Source organism: Nuphar pumila, chromosome 4 (assembly GCF_984573655.1).
Source record: "Nuphar pumila chromosome 4, dmNupPumi1.hap1.1, whole genome shotgun sequence".
Lineage (NCBI taxonomy): Eukaryota > Viridiplantae > Streptophyta > Magnoliopsida > Nymphaeales > Nymphaeaceae > Nuphar > Nuphar pumila.
Window position 1 is genome coordinate 20,902,713 of NC_143252.1, and position 17,561 is coordinate 20,920,273.

A 17,561-nucleotide genomic window follows, 5' to 3' on the forward strand; every position below is an offset into this window, starting at 1 on the left:
TCGATGCCAAATCTGCAACATGCATAAGTGACCTACACAGTTCTTGGTAACAGGAGGCTATGTGACACTTCTCATCAACACCAGATTGATTGACATTATCTGTATCCAATAGTTCAATCTTTGCTTGTCTCGTCCATCTTCGCATTAAATATGATTTAGGTATTTCTTGTATCTTCTCTTGATTAAGTGCCTTTAATGCATGACGACATAAAATACCTTTGAATTCATATATTTTGCATGTATATTTAACTGTTTCATTGTCAATATTATACGTGACATGTGTTTCTTGCCTTTTTGGATGCTCTTTGCCCTCTCATACAATATGGCATTTGTGCATATTCTTGGTTTGCATACGTCCTATGTTGCAATTCATGACCTGTATAACCTTCTTCTTAATCCATTCAAATAAAGTTAGTGTATACAGATATGCAGGTCGCATCAATATTTTCATGCCCAAAGTTACAGGGCGTGTATTGAAGTATTTTACATCTTATTCAAGCTCATTCTGTCTAAGACCGTATACAAATAATTCATATTGTTTCATGAAGCGAAACATTGTTAAACATGAATATAAGGTTTTCTTTAGTGTGTCATGCATAGATTCAGCTCTTTATGTGATTATCATACCTAAACAAAAGTATTGTCTTCCATATGCCAATGCCCACTTCTCTTTTTCTGCATATAAATTTTGTAACCACAAACAGTCTTCAAGGTCGTATATCTGAATCATTGCCTCCCAATCAGACATAAATGTAACATCGTCTACGCTCTCAAGTACACACCTTGTAAACTTTTTGTCAAACTATGTCTTCTGATTAAATATGTGTCCTATGTTCTTTGATGCATTTTGAAAGATATGCCACAAACATAGGCGATGATGTGCATCTGGCCATACATGAGACTCTACAGTCGCAATTGCGTGATCACTATCTGTAAGTATAGCTTCAGGTTGTTTCCCATTCATTGCCTATGTAAATACTCTGAACAACCACTCAAAGCTTTCCTTGGTCTGGTCATACAAAAAAGCGCTGCCTAATATACAACTCTGCGAGTGATGGTTCACTCTAACAAACTACGCAAATGGTCATTGTTCAGTATTAATCTTCACTGTCGTATAAAAAATAAGCACATCATTGAAGCATTCATAATCTACTCTTGACTTTGAATCTACCCAAAATATATTCACAACATATCCATCTTCATCTAGTTGTATTGCACTAAAGAAACCAGAGTCAATGTTTGATTTTTTCTGTAAGTAATCAACCAAAGAACATATTTCTCCATTCTTCATGTTATCTGTCCTTTTCCTTCTCAAGTGGTTTCTTAGATCCATAGGTGTGAATGACATATTCTCGCGACCACCATCTATGTATGTGCATAAATTGTATGTCTTCCTTGGTGCAATGCCGATGCTATCAACTATTTCAGTAATTCAGCATGCGCTTCAGTTACTTTACGATGTGACATTAACATAAGAGTCACAAATGAGGCTACTAAATCATGGTTATGATAACTGATTAAAGTACAAACTACATATTTCTCATTTGGAAGTCTTCTTAACATCATTCTCACTGGACATTCACATCTTGAATCTAGCTTGCTCCTTGTGGGATTTCCACTTGACTTCTTTCAACCTTCCTTAAAACAAACATATGTCTTTCTAATCACGACACCCTATGTATTTTTTGACTAAGAATACCTTCTAACATTGAAGCCAAGTTTCCAGGCATAATCATTGTAAAATTTATATGCAGCTTCCTCATCATTAAACTGTATTCCTTCTATGAGAACAAAGTCAAGTGTACTATCATGTACATTCCTAGTGCCTGCACCTTTATCAAGTGTATTGTCATGATCGTCTACCTCATTATCGAATTGCATTTCTTTTCCTGGAACATTTAAGTCAAGAGTGAATCAAATGCTTGCACCCTTCTTATCATGTGCATCATTAGTGCACATGTTCACTTCTTTAGGTGCGTCATTAGTGCAGATGTTCACTTCTCCATAACTTTTCAATGATTGAGATATATCATCTTCATTGCAACCAGATGATAATCTCACCACTGTCATAAGCAAGATATCGTTTTGTATTAGCCAGCACATACGTTTACTATGATTTATTCAAGATGCATATAATAACGAATACCGATAAGGTTAAGCAAGTCAAAGAAATGATTCAACGAATCACAATATAAAAGCAACAACGATTTGTTATTTGCTTATACTATGCATCGAGTTGTTACTTACCATGCCAATAAAAGAAATGATTTGTCATATATGTGTGTTGATGATAGCGATTCCCGTGACAGCGATTTAATTATATCTACGACATTGTGAATCAATTTTAATAGAAATAGCTAAATGAGCAGCGATTTGAATACGAAAATTGTCATTGCAAGCACGCAATAATGTATTTTTGCATGCATACGTTTTAAAATTCTTTCTACAAATATCTTACAAATTGATACTAGAAAATACATAATATCTTACAAATTGATATACATATCACATAATATATTACAAATCGATACGATAATTCAGCATAATAGCTTACAAATCGACACTACAAAACACATAATATCTTACAAATCGATATACATATCACAAATTATATTATAAATCGCTACAAAAATTTAGCACAATAGCTTACAAATCGATATTACAAAATATATAACATCTTACAAATCGATATACATATCGCAAATTATATTATAAATTGATACAAAAATTCAGCATAATAGCTTACAAATCGACACTACAAAATACATAATATCTTACAAATCAATATACATATCGCAAAATATATTACAAATTGATACAAAATTCAGCATAATAGCTTACAAATCGATATTAACAAGCAAAACAATATCTCACAAATCGGTAGTATGTTACTACAACCGCGATTTGCGATACATTGCATATACTGACGATACCGAATGGAGTAGAGGCCCTTCCTCGCATCTGTAAACAAGCAATCTTGTCAATAGGTCCTAGCGTACAAATATCTTTAATTTTCCAACCGTCGAAAAGACAAGATCCACCTGCAATAACAAGACAATGCCTTAATGCTACTCACTACGACATACGTTCTTCAACAATAGCATGATGACATGGAAAGGTACTCACGACGCCTTAATGACACTTGTTGGAATGTTTGTGCATCATTGCTTTTTTCCATACTGACTAATAAAAATGAAAAAGAAGAGAAGACTGTAAAAAGAGATGGCTGACAAATGCCTCTATGACGCCCACCATTGATCGAACCAGTCGATCGATTTATAGTTATCTCCATGAGGTAGGAACGAACCCGAGAATGTTTTGTAACACAAGGAAGGAACGAGAAGGCGACAATGTGTTGTAACACAAGTTGAAAACCAAGGCAAGAACCTGGACTCGAGACAACGACAAAGCGTGCTCCAGCGAAAGCAGACGACGATAAAGAGTGCGTCATCAAAAGGAGCTCCTGTTACAGCAGATGGTCGAAACAAAATGTTTGGACTTTGAAGAGTTAACATCATCCTCGACTTTTTGGATGGAGGACATTTTTGTCCTTTTCTTGAACCGTCATTTCCCTTTTTTTTGGATGGAGGACATTTTTGTCCCTTTCTCAAATCGTCGTTTCATGGCGAGAATAACAGGAAAGGGTACTTAAGTCTTTTCAATCGCACCAGACTCCGATGCTAAGTGATGCTGACACACATGAGGATACGAGCCCCACGTGGTTATATACGTGGCACTCATTCGAACCCTCGAACATGCACTGTAGCAAACAATGCATCTTTAGGGGAGAACACACAACACCCTCCTAGATTTGAGAGCTACTTTTTCGTTTATTTGTACGAGCATCTTTCCCATCTCATTGTATCATGGCAACTTCACGGGAATAGTTACTTTGATCGGTGGTGTCATTGGGTTGATGGGCAATGATGATGGACGATATGACCCAACAATCATTGATGTCATCGAATCAGCTGCTTGATTTATATTGTTTGCGCCGCTCCCTAGGTTGGACTCTGATGACCCCCATAGTCGCATCCAAATGTCGACATCAGCCGCGGGCATGGTAGATGCAAAAAATATTATATCAGAACAATAATCGATTCATAAGTGTTGCTCTTGATTTCGAAAGATTGTCCATTATATGATCAATATTTTGGATGCGATACCAATTGATGTAAATTGAGAAGGCTTTATTTACAAGAAAACTATTCACATTACAAATTATTTAGGAAAAACAGAAAAACTCATAAAAATGCTGAAAAATAATAAAAAATTATATAAATTTAATAAAAATAAAAAATAACTGAAAGAATAACAATTTCAACAATTTCATAAACTTTGAATTGTTCCTTCTAAGCAAGGCTCTTATCTTTTTATAGATGCGGTTTTCCAAATCATAATTCAAGTAAACTACTTAATTTCATAAACTCTTAAAAAGATAAAACTGATCTTAATTAAGATATGAATCAAGCATAAAGATTCAATATCCATTATAATTATGTAAAAATAAAAAAATAGTTTGTAAATGTCCTCACACATTTACTAATGTCCTCAAGCATGATTTTTTTTAGTAAAAGGAGGTTTACACATTTTGAAGACATTCACAAACATAATTTGCAAAAGTCATATTATATTTGCATAAGAGCAAAAACATCTTAAAAAAGTTGAAAATGGAAATTCTGGGTTTCATCATACTAATAGGCGTTTCCAAAAGTGTGACCTTTTGCAAAGACAGTTGAGTCAATTTCCTTTGAAAAAACTACATTTGAGATGACCCGCACAAAATTGGAGCAACTTTCTTCTACCAGATATTGAAATCGTGCAAACATTTCTCTGTATTCTTGGTACCAGGACTTCATTAAGGACAGCTTCACCATCCAGATTTTACTTCATTTTATAACTAATTGTGGAAATCAATTTCTAATACCTAAGGAAGTTGGCACTTTGACAACACCGCTCCTGTTTGCTGTAAAGGTTCAATTTCCGTTGTCGCATGAATATTTGTTTGGCCGAACCGAGGAACACTGCTGGCGTCTTTGCTCATTTTTCACTAATAAAGATGAATTTATTTATCTTTTTTGTTCAGGCCATATCCAAGGGTAATGAGATCATTACATGAGACAATTTCAGCTGGACAAGAAGAGATCGAAGCACGTGGGAGAGTTGCTTGGTGGGGGGCACTCGTGCACAACTTGCTACTAGCATCGATAGCTCGAGTCATGATCAACAATTCATGAAAAGATAAATCAAGCGAAACTCCTAGTTAAGACCAAGTAATTTTCTCTTCTGTTATTCAATCCTCATTATATTTAAGCTCAATCCAATCAAAGCAATTTAGATCAGCATCCTACTTAAAATGTCACATCTAGAAAGTTCATGCTCTCTTTGCATTTTTGTCCATTTTTTTTTTCAATAAGGTCAAATTAGATAATGCTTCCTGCTTAATATGATATATCTTTTCGAAAGACCATCATTCCGTTTGATATTTTCCATACTTTTGAAAAAGAAGGCTTGGCTCGATCAAAACTTAAAATTAGCGCATTTAGTTACAGTTCTAATTGACTAGAAGCCTATTTTAGCATGCACTTTAAATAAATAAGAAAAGTGGTCCTTAGATACGGGTTAGTCCATATAGGACACTGTCCCTACATATGGAGTTACTTGGATTTCATAGAGGTTGGACATAGTTTTTTTTTTCTGATAGGCAAGCTGGGGTTAGGCAGACCCCTACCAGTTATACAACTATACCATTGGGTTTTGAACCTGCAACGTCCCAACACAAGGTGACGTGCACTAGCTGCTCCTACCAGACAACCGGAGCCCCCGTTGGTGGGTTGGACATAAGTTTATCAGAATCAAGTTGGGTTAAAAAGTCTAATTAGGCATGGAGCAGGTTATAAAGCTTTTATATGATGAAACGGGGAAGTTACAATTTCCTCTAGAAGAAGATGGTGTTGCGGATTTGATTAAATATGGTTGACGTTTAGAGACTTGCGCTAAGATGTTGCATGAATCAAATTTACTCATTACCACTTCAAGGGGCAAGGACCACATCTGGTGGAAAGAGCATATAAATGCTATATCGGTCTCTAGGAAAGAGATTTGGAACTCAATCAGAGCCGACGCTGAGAAGCAACATTGGTTTAAATAAAATTTGGGCAAAAGGAGATACTCCTAGAGCATGCTAGGTAGTCTACTTAGCGTGTTTTCAGAAACTGCTTAAGCAAGATAGGTTGCGAAATTTTGGAGTAATTTTTCCAAACAGGTTATTTTTGCTGCAAGGGGGAAGAGAATCATTCTCAATTATTCTTCTCGTCATATTTCTCAAATAGTGCGGAAATTCATTTGCTCTATGTATGGGAAACGAAGGATACCTCATTCTTCAGTTATTAGAGAGCTTTCTTGGTGGTCTTCTATTCAATTTAAGCAGCCTTGGCTTAAAAAATTCAAAAAATGACCATATTGTATGGCAAAAATGATGTGATTTTTAAAAAACCCTAACATTTTCACAAATTTGCCCGATGTCTAAAACCACAAATGTCTGGTATTAAAATGACCATTTTAACCTTCGCATGAGTAAATTTCCTCTAGATATGCAATTTTTTTTCCAAATATGTGCCCAAGTATTGCATCCAAGATCTATGACATACTTCACAATTTTATCTCAGAAAATGAAAAATTCTAAAAAAACACAAAAGAACAAAGAATTAGACAAAAATATCTTTCTAACGATACTTGATTTGCTAAAAAATGATAAGTGTGTATTGATATACAACCCACCAGTGTTCCTAAAACAAGAGATGAACAAGTGCAACTGGGCCTATCTTGATTATTCTGTGTTATTTTCTGGCCACCTACACCAAAAATCTAAAAAAAATAATAAAAAGAACAAAATCATACTAAGGTGTTACGTTTCCAATGCCACCAAGATCATTGTGATCTAATGAGCAGTTTGAGAGAAATATCCTCTGTAAGATAGATTGTTCAGTTCTTCTACTCTGTAGAGCATGTTTCTATAATGACTTTAGAACTCAGAAACAAGAACCCTAGAAGGGTTTTCGGTTCTAACTCAAAATATAAAAGTTATAGGTATGTGTCTTAGTTTTTCAACAATTATAAAAATGCAGGTTTTTGATATCAGATCAGAGAGATAAAGATCTAAGAACATGGGTTGTTCTACAAAAAATATGTCAATATATAAATTCTCTCTTAAATATGTGAATTTTCTCTTAAATTTAAAGAAGTTCATATATATTTAGGAGGAAGTTCACATATCTTTAGGAAGAAGTTTGCATATATAGAAGGAAGTCTGTATATATTGGAGGAAGTTTGTAAATATAGGAAAAAGTTTGCATATATAAAAGGAAGTTTGCATATATTTGGGAGAAAGTTTGCATATATCTAGAAGGAAGTTTACATATATTTGAGAGGAAGTTTGTATATAAGAACTTCCTTCCAAAATATATGTGAACTTTCTCTTATTTATGCAAACTTCCTCTTATATATGCAAACTTTCTCCAAAATATATGTGAACTTCCTTCCTATATATGCAAACTTCTTTCCAAATATACACGAACTTCATCCTAAATATATGCAAACTTCCTCCCAAATATGCAAACTTTCTCATATTTATGAGAAAAATTTGCATGTTTAGGAGGAAATTCACATATTGAGGAAAAAAATTACATATTCACATGTTTTTTGCAAAATAGTCTCTATTTTCATATATGTATCTCTCTTATCAGATATTGAAAACCTGCATTTTTATAGTTGTTGAAAGTTGAGACACAAGCATGTAGCTTTTGTATATTGAGTTAGAATTGAAAACCCCTCTAGGGTTCCCATTTCTGAGTTCCAAAACCGCTACAAAAATATGTTCTGCAGACTAAAATAACTGAATAGTCTATCTTTTAGAGAATGTTTCTCTTCAACCGCTCATTAGATCAAGGTGATATTGGTAGCGTTGAAAAGATAACAATTGTTCTGTCTTTTTATTTTTTATTGTTTTTTCAAATTTTCAGTGCTGGTGACCAAAAAATAGCATAGAATAATTGAAATATACACAACTATAATTATTTTAGGAATATTGTCAGGGTTATATCTCAACATTCACTCATTGTTTTTCAGTGAATCAAGTGTCATTGAAAAGGTATTTTTGTATAGTTTCTTTATTTTTTGTGTAATCTTTCATTTTCTAAGTAAAAAAATCAGTAGCAAAATCTATCACAGATCTTGGATGCAATACTTAGGCACATATTTGAGAGAAAATTTGTATATCTGGAGAAAATTCACTCATGCGAAGGTTAAAATGATCCTTTTAATGCTAGACATTTGTGATTTTGGACATCCAGAGGATTTATGAAAAATTTAGAATTTTTTCAAGAACGCAACATTTGTCATACATTACGGTCATTTTTCATAAAAAAAAATGTTCAAATTCAGTTCCCTTGTTATACCGTGGAAGTTATAGTCAATCAAAATTTCTATTTTACATGAAGATGAGGTTTACTTTAAGGAGAGGATTTTAAGAGGTGTTTGGAATGCTTATGTTGAAAGTTTCATGGTTCATAAATGGCCTTCCAAGTTGCTTCCCATTATCAATCTTTTTGCTTTGGGTGGACTGGTGGTGGATCCTCCTATGGAGATTCATAATGATCAACTTGGTTTTAGCTTTGAAAGTATAAGTTTGGTATTGTACAACATCATCAAAATCACAGTGGTATCAAAGCCAGAGAACCCAAGTTCTCGACTAAGCCAGTAATGGCTGGCTATATTGGCATAGGGTGATGTGTTCATATTATTAACTAACATTAGTTCATATGTTTACATATCAAAATTGAAATTATGTTATTTTAATAAAAAATCATTTGTTTTCTATGACCAAGTTATTGGATGGCCACAGTTCGCCCTATCGTTGGCCGGGATGGCCGTGTGTTAGGCTTATAGGTCGCTTTCGGGATGGACTTAATAACTTGGTCAGAATAGAAAACCCCTTTGTATGGTTTGTATGACTATGTTATGTGATAGCATGATGATCATTGTAGACCCCTCCGGGTACTGCGATTAAAGGAATGCAATCATTGTAACATAGGGAGCAAGTGAGTCATTCACATACAAAGGGCTTTAAAAGTTGTTTGAAAAAATCTTAACATAGTTTTGGTAAGAACACTATAAGCTTATGAAAAGATACTAGAAGATAATATGAGTACACATCATCCGCCACTTTAAAAAATGGAAGAAATCTCAATAGGAAATAATGAAAAGGAAGATGATGAGCTAATTAAAAATGCTTAATTAATTGAATTTCGAAAATGTTTAGAATCCTTAAACAAATGGACTATTCCATCTGTAAAACCAAATCAAATATATAATATAAGAGTATTTGATTTCAAATCAAAGTTTGCAATTAAAACATTAGAGCAAACAATCCAGATGTCTAGATCTTCACAAATTTTCAAACTATTAAGTTTGAAAGATCTACAACATTATTTTAGAAAATATAAATTTCTACATATAGGAATGATACAAGTGGACTTTAAACCCCTAACATTATTTGGGTTAAATGCTAGCATATTAGTGTATGTTAGGGATGGAAGATGTATGGATTTTCAACCTTCATTGGCTGCAATAGTAGAAACTAGTCTGTCATGGACCAGTCTTCTTTAATGTTTCCCATAACCTAAACCTATCACTAACTGATAAAAATATGTTAGATGCAATTCAACTAGTTCATACCCATGGATATAATTTCTATTCAGGGTCCAAAACTAAAGCTAACTGTTATAGGATTCACTACAAAGTAATGAAAACTTTAACACCAAGGGCAAAACATATATTGTTTTCGAGAAAAGCAATATTAGTAGAATCCAACCTATTAACATCAAACATTGCCATAAATAAAATAATTAAGTGGGAAGAAGTTAAATTCCCTGAATCATGAGAATTGCAAAAAGCTATAGCTCCTAAACCTATAGTAAATAAAAAAATGATTAAATAATTCAAACTACAGAAGGAGACATGGAAATCAGATTTGATTCTACTAGAAGTATTTGGTTACCAAGCCCATCTAGATCTAATCCGTCTAGATCATTGCAGTCTTATAAAACTGCTAAACAATCAATTCCTTCTAGTGTATCTATTTCTCAAATACATGAAACAAAATTAGTAGGAGTCGGACTTAGTCAAAATGAGATCCCTTGTAGAATTTACCATAAGGAACAAAACCCAAAAGATAGGGATTCTCCTACCCAGTCTAAAATGAGTTTTCATTTATGAACTTAGAAGAAGGAAGTGATACTAGGAAAATTCTAAATCAAGAGTTTTTTCTATAAAAAAATAAAAAATTTAGAGAATGGTACTTTCAGAAATTTACTGAAGATAAACTTAAATACTTTAAGGAGCAATATTATAAATCCCTTAAAGAGATACAAAAACCAAAAATAAAAAAGAAGTGTTAACCATTCAGAAAGAATGGACTATAACAAAGGAGGAAAAAATAATATCTTCTTTTACTCCAGAAAAATTAATTAAATTTGGTTCAATGACAGCCTATGCTTATTTCAATTTAAACAAGATAGAAGAAGTTGGTGTCTCTATAAAAGAGATAAATTCTTTAATGAAAGCACAAAACTATACTAATGCATTTTTAGTATGCTTGGGAGATAGAATAGTAGAAATTGAGAAAAAATCTCTCAATTAAATGAGTTAATAAAAATAGAAATTCAGAAAATATCTAAAGAAAAAAAGAAAAAAAATTATAGAAGAACAAAAAATACAACTTGTTATGGTCCAACCCCAATAGAGGTCATAGGATTTAAACTAAAATCTACAAGTGAATTTATAGAAATCCTGGAAGAAAAATTAAAAAATTTACATCTTAGAGTGGTAAAAAATAAGTTATAAGTAAACTTTGAAGATGAATAAGACGCTATAAGTATGGACGAAGCATCTAAAATATACCATCAAGAATTTGGTATAAATAAAATTAGGCATGAGCCTAAGCCTTTAGAAAAATACTATTATAAAAGGTCTGCTCCTCAAGATGTGTTACTCGAGGAACATGAAAATTTCCAGAATTCTTACTCTAGAAAATCCATTTATGAATGGAACATAGATTAGCTAAATGATGAACAAATCCTAGATGTTATACATAGAATAATAATGTATTCTACCATTTGTAAACAACATGATAATATTGACCATGAAATTGCTAAATTTGTAGTAACCGGATTTGTTGGCCAACTAAGAGGATGGTGGGATGCATATCTTATCGACAATCAAAGAAAGAAAATTATGATGCATGAAAAAATAATAATGAAGACTGAAGGTACAAGTACCATAATTTAGTCTAAAGAACAAGATGCAGTATATACACTATGTCTAACAATTTTACAAAATTTTATAGGACAAGTAGCACCTATAAGTGAAAGGATTAAAACTCTTTTATAAAATTTAAGGTTTCCATCATTAACACATTTTAGATGGTATAAGGACACATTTTTGTCCAAAGTAATGCAACTTAGAACATTGGAAATCTAAATTTATAGATGGATTACCTCACTTATTTTCTGAAAGAATTAAGAAAACTCTTAGAGATAGAAATAATGGTATTTCTATCAACTATAATGAGTATACCTATGGACACTTAATAAATACATGTGTCCAAGAAAGATTAGCATTATGTAATGATCTAAAGCTAAGAAGGCAAATCAATAAACAAAGAATTATAGAAAAAGGCAGTTAGGAGAATTCCGTAATCAATTTGCGTATGATTTACCAAAAAAATGGATAAAAAAGAATTAAGATGGTCACCAAAACATCATAAGTCTTAAAAGAAGATATATTTAAAATATAAGAAATTCTTTAAAGAAAAGAATAAACAAAAGAATAAACAAAAGAAAGAACCTTCAAAAAATAAAAAGAAAAGAAAATATTCAAATAATGAAGATATAAAATGCTATAAATATGAAAAATTCAGCCATTGTGCCAGTAAATGTTATAATAAAAGAAAATTGAACAAATTACAAATAGCAAAATACCACTTCTGAATCAGAAGTAGAAAGTGATTCTGACAATTCAGATGATTAAACAAAATCTATGAAACCTCTAGTACTGAGTCACAATCGGATTGTGAATCAAGACAATGTGGATGTAATAGTAACAACTATTGGAAGGCCATAGTTGATATGAACGGATTAAACATTTTAACTAGTAATCAAGAAAAATCCTTGGAATTATGGATCAAATGAAAAACAATTGTTAGAATTTTTGTTAGTCAAAAATTCGAAAGAAAGAATTAAAAGACCAATAATTTCTAAAGAAACTTATCAATTAAAAGAAGTTTTAGATAGGTTTCACAATTTACAAATAAAGGAAAAACCATTTTCATTTGGTGATTTAAAACATGAAATAAATGAGTTAGAAATAAGAATCTCCTTATTAAAAAGAGAAAATCGGACGATTAATTCTAGATTAATAACTCTGGAAAATCCAGAGAATCATACAAAAAGTCTAGAAACAATACTAAAAGGAAAATCAATAGAAGAACCCTTTAATGAAATGATTGCTATAAAAGAAAAATTACTTGATTATACTAAATCAAGTTACTTCACAAAAATGGTATATTAATATCACTCCGATTATCAACAATGATTATGTTTTACATAACATAATAACTCTTGTTGATAGTGGAGCATATATATTGACTATATACAAGAGAGAATAATCCCTATAAAATACTTTGAAAAAACAGTCCAGACTTTAACAACAACAGGATGCAGTAAAATTCCTATCAAATATAAATTATCTGATACTTATATTTGTAATAAAGATGCATGTATTCCTACAAAATTTATTTTGGTAAAAAGTTGGACCAAAAATATCATCTTGCCTAAATGATATAATGCCTATTAATCAAATAAATCAAACATGAATATATTCTAGTTTTAAGGGGAGAGAAGTAGTATTTAATTTTATTATTGATCCTCAAACAAACACATTGAATGAGATCAAAGAAATATTGATAAAGAAAGAAAGGAAATTAAATTTTCTTCACCAAGAAATAATGGTTCCAAATGTTGATATAAAATTGCAAGATAACCTTGTGAAAAAAAAAATCTAGAAGATCAATTCAAAAGAGAAGTTTGTAATGATCTTCCAAATGCTTTTTGAAATAGGAAAAAGCATAGTGTAAATCTTCCATATGAAGATGATTTCAAAGAAAAGGATATTCCTATAAGGCAAGACCTACACAAATGAATCAAGAATACCTTGAATTGTGTAAAAAAGAAATTGAAAGTCTCTTAAGGGATTAATAAGAAAATCAAAGTCTCTATGGAGTTGTACAACTTTTTATGTAAATAAAAATAATTAAAAAAAACAAGGTGTTCCAAGTCTCGTAATTAATTATAAAGCTTTAAATAAAGTTTTGAAATGGATAAGATATCCTATACCTAATAAAAATTATTTATTAGAAAGATTGCATAATGAAGTAATATTCTCAAAATTTGGTTATTGGTCAATTCAAATAGATGAATCCAACAAGTATAAGACAACATTTACTATCCCATTTGGGCATTACCAAGGGAAAATTGTTCCTATTGACAGAAGAATAGAATTTGCATCTAAATTTCCTGATATCAAAATGTTACAAAGATTCTTAGGAAGATTGAACTATATTCCAGACTACTAAAAGGAATTGGCACAAGATATTGCAATATTATATTCCAGGTTAAAGAAAAATCATTTCCCTTGGAATGAAGTATGTACCAAAATAGTAAGAAAGATAAAAGCAAAGGTAAAGAGATTATAATGCTTATTTTTGGCAAATCCAAATTATTTTAAAATAGTTGAAACCAATGCCTCAAATGTAGGCTATGGAGGTATACTTAAACAAGTAAATTCTGGTACTAATAAAGAAGTAATCAGTGAGATTTAATTCAGGAAAGTAGAATAATACACAAGAAAAATATTTCACTATTAAAAAAGAAATGCTTTCTGTGGTTAAATGTATTTCAAAATGATCTTTTGAACCAAAAGTTTTTGCTTCGCATAGACTGCAATGCAACAAAACAAATTATTGAGAAAGACATAAAAAAATTAGTGGCAAAACAAATATTTGCTGGATGGTAGGCTCAATTATCTGTTTTTTATTTCAATATTGAATATATCAAAGGAGAAAAAAAATCTTTTGCTAATTTTCTAACATGAAAATTCTTGCAAGGCAAATGACCTCTAGAGATAGAAGCAGAGGAATGTCCTCAGCCTACAAAAGAGGAAGAGGTCATGGTAATATGGTACCACACCGAGAAATGATGCCACAATATATCGATCTAGATGAGTTCTTGAACAAAAATAAGTAACAGAAGGATATTGAAAGCCTAAAGGAAGCATCTTCTTCCAAAAAACCTTCAATGAAAGACATAATTCAAAAATCAATTTTAGAAATATTCTAGTCAGAAAGACATGTCTTAAATAATTTTTTATTTAGATGAATCAGATAATCAATGGATGAATGATCCATGGTTTATAAGACAAAAATATTTTGATCAGTTAAGTTATGCTAGTCCAAATTATAAGTTGAGGCCTAACATAGAAGCGCTATTGATTCTAATCGAATCGGTGGAAATACATCACTACCACCAAAATAATAATGTATATACACATTAATTATAGCAAATGTGCTATAAACAAAATCATCTCTCCTCAAGAATGGGGATTAGACCCAAATAAGGATAAATCTTTTAAAATAAAAGATCAAGTAGTCTCATACAATTATTGGGACTACACCAATGCTTTCTCTTGGGCTTTCTATTATGAAAATCCCAAGAAGAAATATTCATGATTTTTCTACATTAATCATAAAGAAAAATATCCTAAGATGGTTTTTCAAATGGTGGTCAAAATTTGGCCCAAATCTTGACATTTTATGCAAAGAACTTGGAAAATTATATGACGAGTGCATTGTAAACCACCTGGACATCTTCAAACTTCAGGACCATGAAATCATTTCTGGTCAATGTCCAATGAGGTTTTTATTGAATTAAACTTCCATGGATATGGAAATGGTCAATCTCTACATGAGAGGATGATTTAAACATCCATGTGCTTAAGAGAGATTTTCTCTATAAATGGTGGATTGGATTTCTTGATAAAAAATTTGAAGAAATAATCTCCACCATTAACAACAATATAGCTAACTTCAAAAGCATGAATTCTCAGGCATTAACCTCACAATCAAGTGAGAAAATTTTATGAAAAAATTAAAAGAATCATTATCTAAGAATTTTCCTTAGGCATCAGATAATGAGATCCTAATAAAATGTATGGATCATATAAAAAATCAAATTCTGGACTCATTTGAATTCCCAGAGGACATTTCAATAAAAGCCTCTTCTAGCAGAAAATCCAGACAAACAAATTTAGAAGAACAAAGCGGAAATTGCTACACTTTCCTAGAAGGAGAATCCCAAAATCCTAAAGAAGAAAATCCCACAATAGCAGATATATGGGATTTTATATCCTGAAGAAGAAAATCCTAACAGGAAACTCTGATTGAAATGCTCATTGAAAAAGAGTAATAAAAAATATTATATGCGGAGTTCCAAATCAATATACGGAGTTCCAAGCCAAAATACAAAGATGTCAGCATCAGGCATGACATCATATATGACATCAGACATGGCATCATATATGATATCAGCCATGATATAGGAAAAAAAAACCCTCTTTTTTGTGCATCAATAATGATAAAAGACAAAATAATTTATCTTTATTTAGTAAAAGCAATAAAGGACAAAATACACATGTCTATGGGGCCCACATGTAGCACTCGATGTGTCTCCAGATTCTCTTTTTATATTTTACTTTTTTAAAGTATTTTTGTCGTGTTAAATTATTGTACTTTTTACTTTATGTCTATCATCGGTCAATATTGTGCCTATTTCTTTTTGTTTTTATGTGTTGTCTATGCTTTTATATTATTGTACGATGAATATCAAAAATTTTGAAATCAGCCTAGAATGTTTGTCTATATAAGAATTAATTCGAACTTGAGACTTTATTAGAATAAAAATCTTTTCCTTCTCACTGGAGCACTGCCTCAATTGCTTTCTTCCCTTAGCCCCCTCCTCTCTCAAACTTTTACTATTCTGATTCGATAAAAGCAATCAGAAATGTTGTCAAAAGCAACTTGAAACATCGTCGGTTTGATTATAAGTATAAGTTCAATATTATAAGTTTGGTATTGTATAATATCATCAAAGATATGAAAATTTTCTCTCAAATATATGCCAAAGTATTGCATCCAAGATCTATGATAGACTTTACAATTGATTTTCGACCTAGAAAACGAAAGATTTTAAAAAAACATATAAAAGAACAAAAAAATTAGACAAATATATTTTCAACGATACTTGATTCTTTAAAAAATGATATGTGAATGTTGAGATACAACCCACCAGTGTTCCTAAAACAAGAGATGAACAGGTGCAGATGCGCCTATCTTGATTATTTTGTGCTATTTTGTGGCCACCTGCGCTAGAAATTTAAAAAAATAATAAAACAGACAAAGACAGATCGAGGCATTATATTTTTAACACCACCAACATCACCTTGATCTAATAAATAGTTTAGGAGAAATATCCTCTGTAAGATAGATTGTTCAATTCTTCCAGTCTTCAGAGCATGTTTCTATAATAGCTTTGAAACTCATAAACAAGATCCCTAGAGGGGTTTTTGATTCTAACTAAAAAAAAAAGTTACAACTTTGTGTCTCAACTTTTCTACTATTATAAAAATGCAAGTTTTCAATGCAGATCTAAGAACAAGGATTGTTCTACAAAAAATATGTGAATATATGAATCTTCTCTTAAATATGTGAATTTCCTCTTAAATTGAAAGAAGTTCGCATATATTAAGGAGAAAGTTCACATATATTTGAGAGGAAGTTTGCATATATAGGAGGAAGTTCATATATATATAAAAGAAAGTTCTCATATATTTGGGAGAAAGTTTGCATATATTTAGGAAGAAGTTCACATATATTTGGGAGAAAGTTTATATATGCAAACTTCCTTCCAAAATATATGCGAACTTCCTCCTATATATATGCAAACTTTCGCCCAAATATATGCAAACTTCCTTCCTATATATGCAAACTTCTTCCCAATATATGTGAACTTCCTCCCAAATATATGCAAACTTTCTTCCTATATATACAAATTTCCTCCAAAATATATATGAACTTCCTCTTATATATGCAAACTTTCTCCTATATATGCAAACTTCCTCCCAACTATATGCAAACTCTCTCTTAAATATGTGAACTTCCTTCAAAATATGCAAACTTTCTCCTATTTATGAGAAAACTCACATGTTTAGAAGGAAATTCATAGATTTATGTGGAAATTTGCATATTCACATATTTTCTGCAAAATAGTCTATGTTTTCATATCTCTATCTCATTGATCCGATATTGAAAACCTGCAATCTTATAGTTATTGAAAAGCTGAGATATACATACCTATAGCTTTTGTGTTTCGAGTTAGAACCGAAAACCCCTC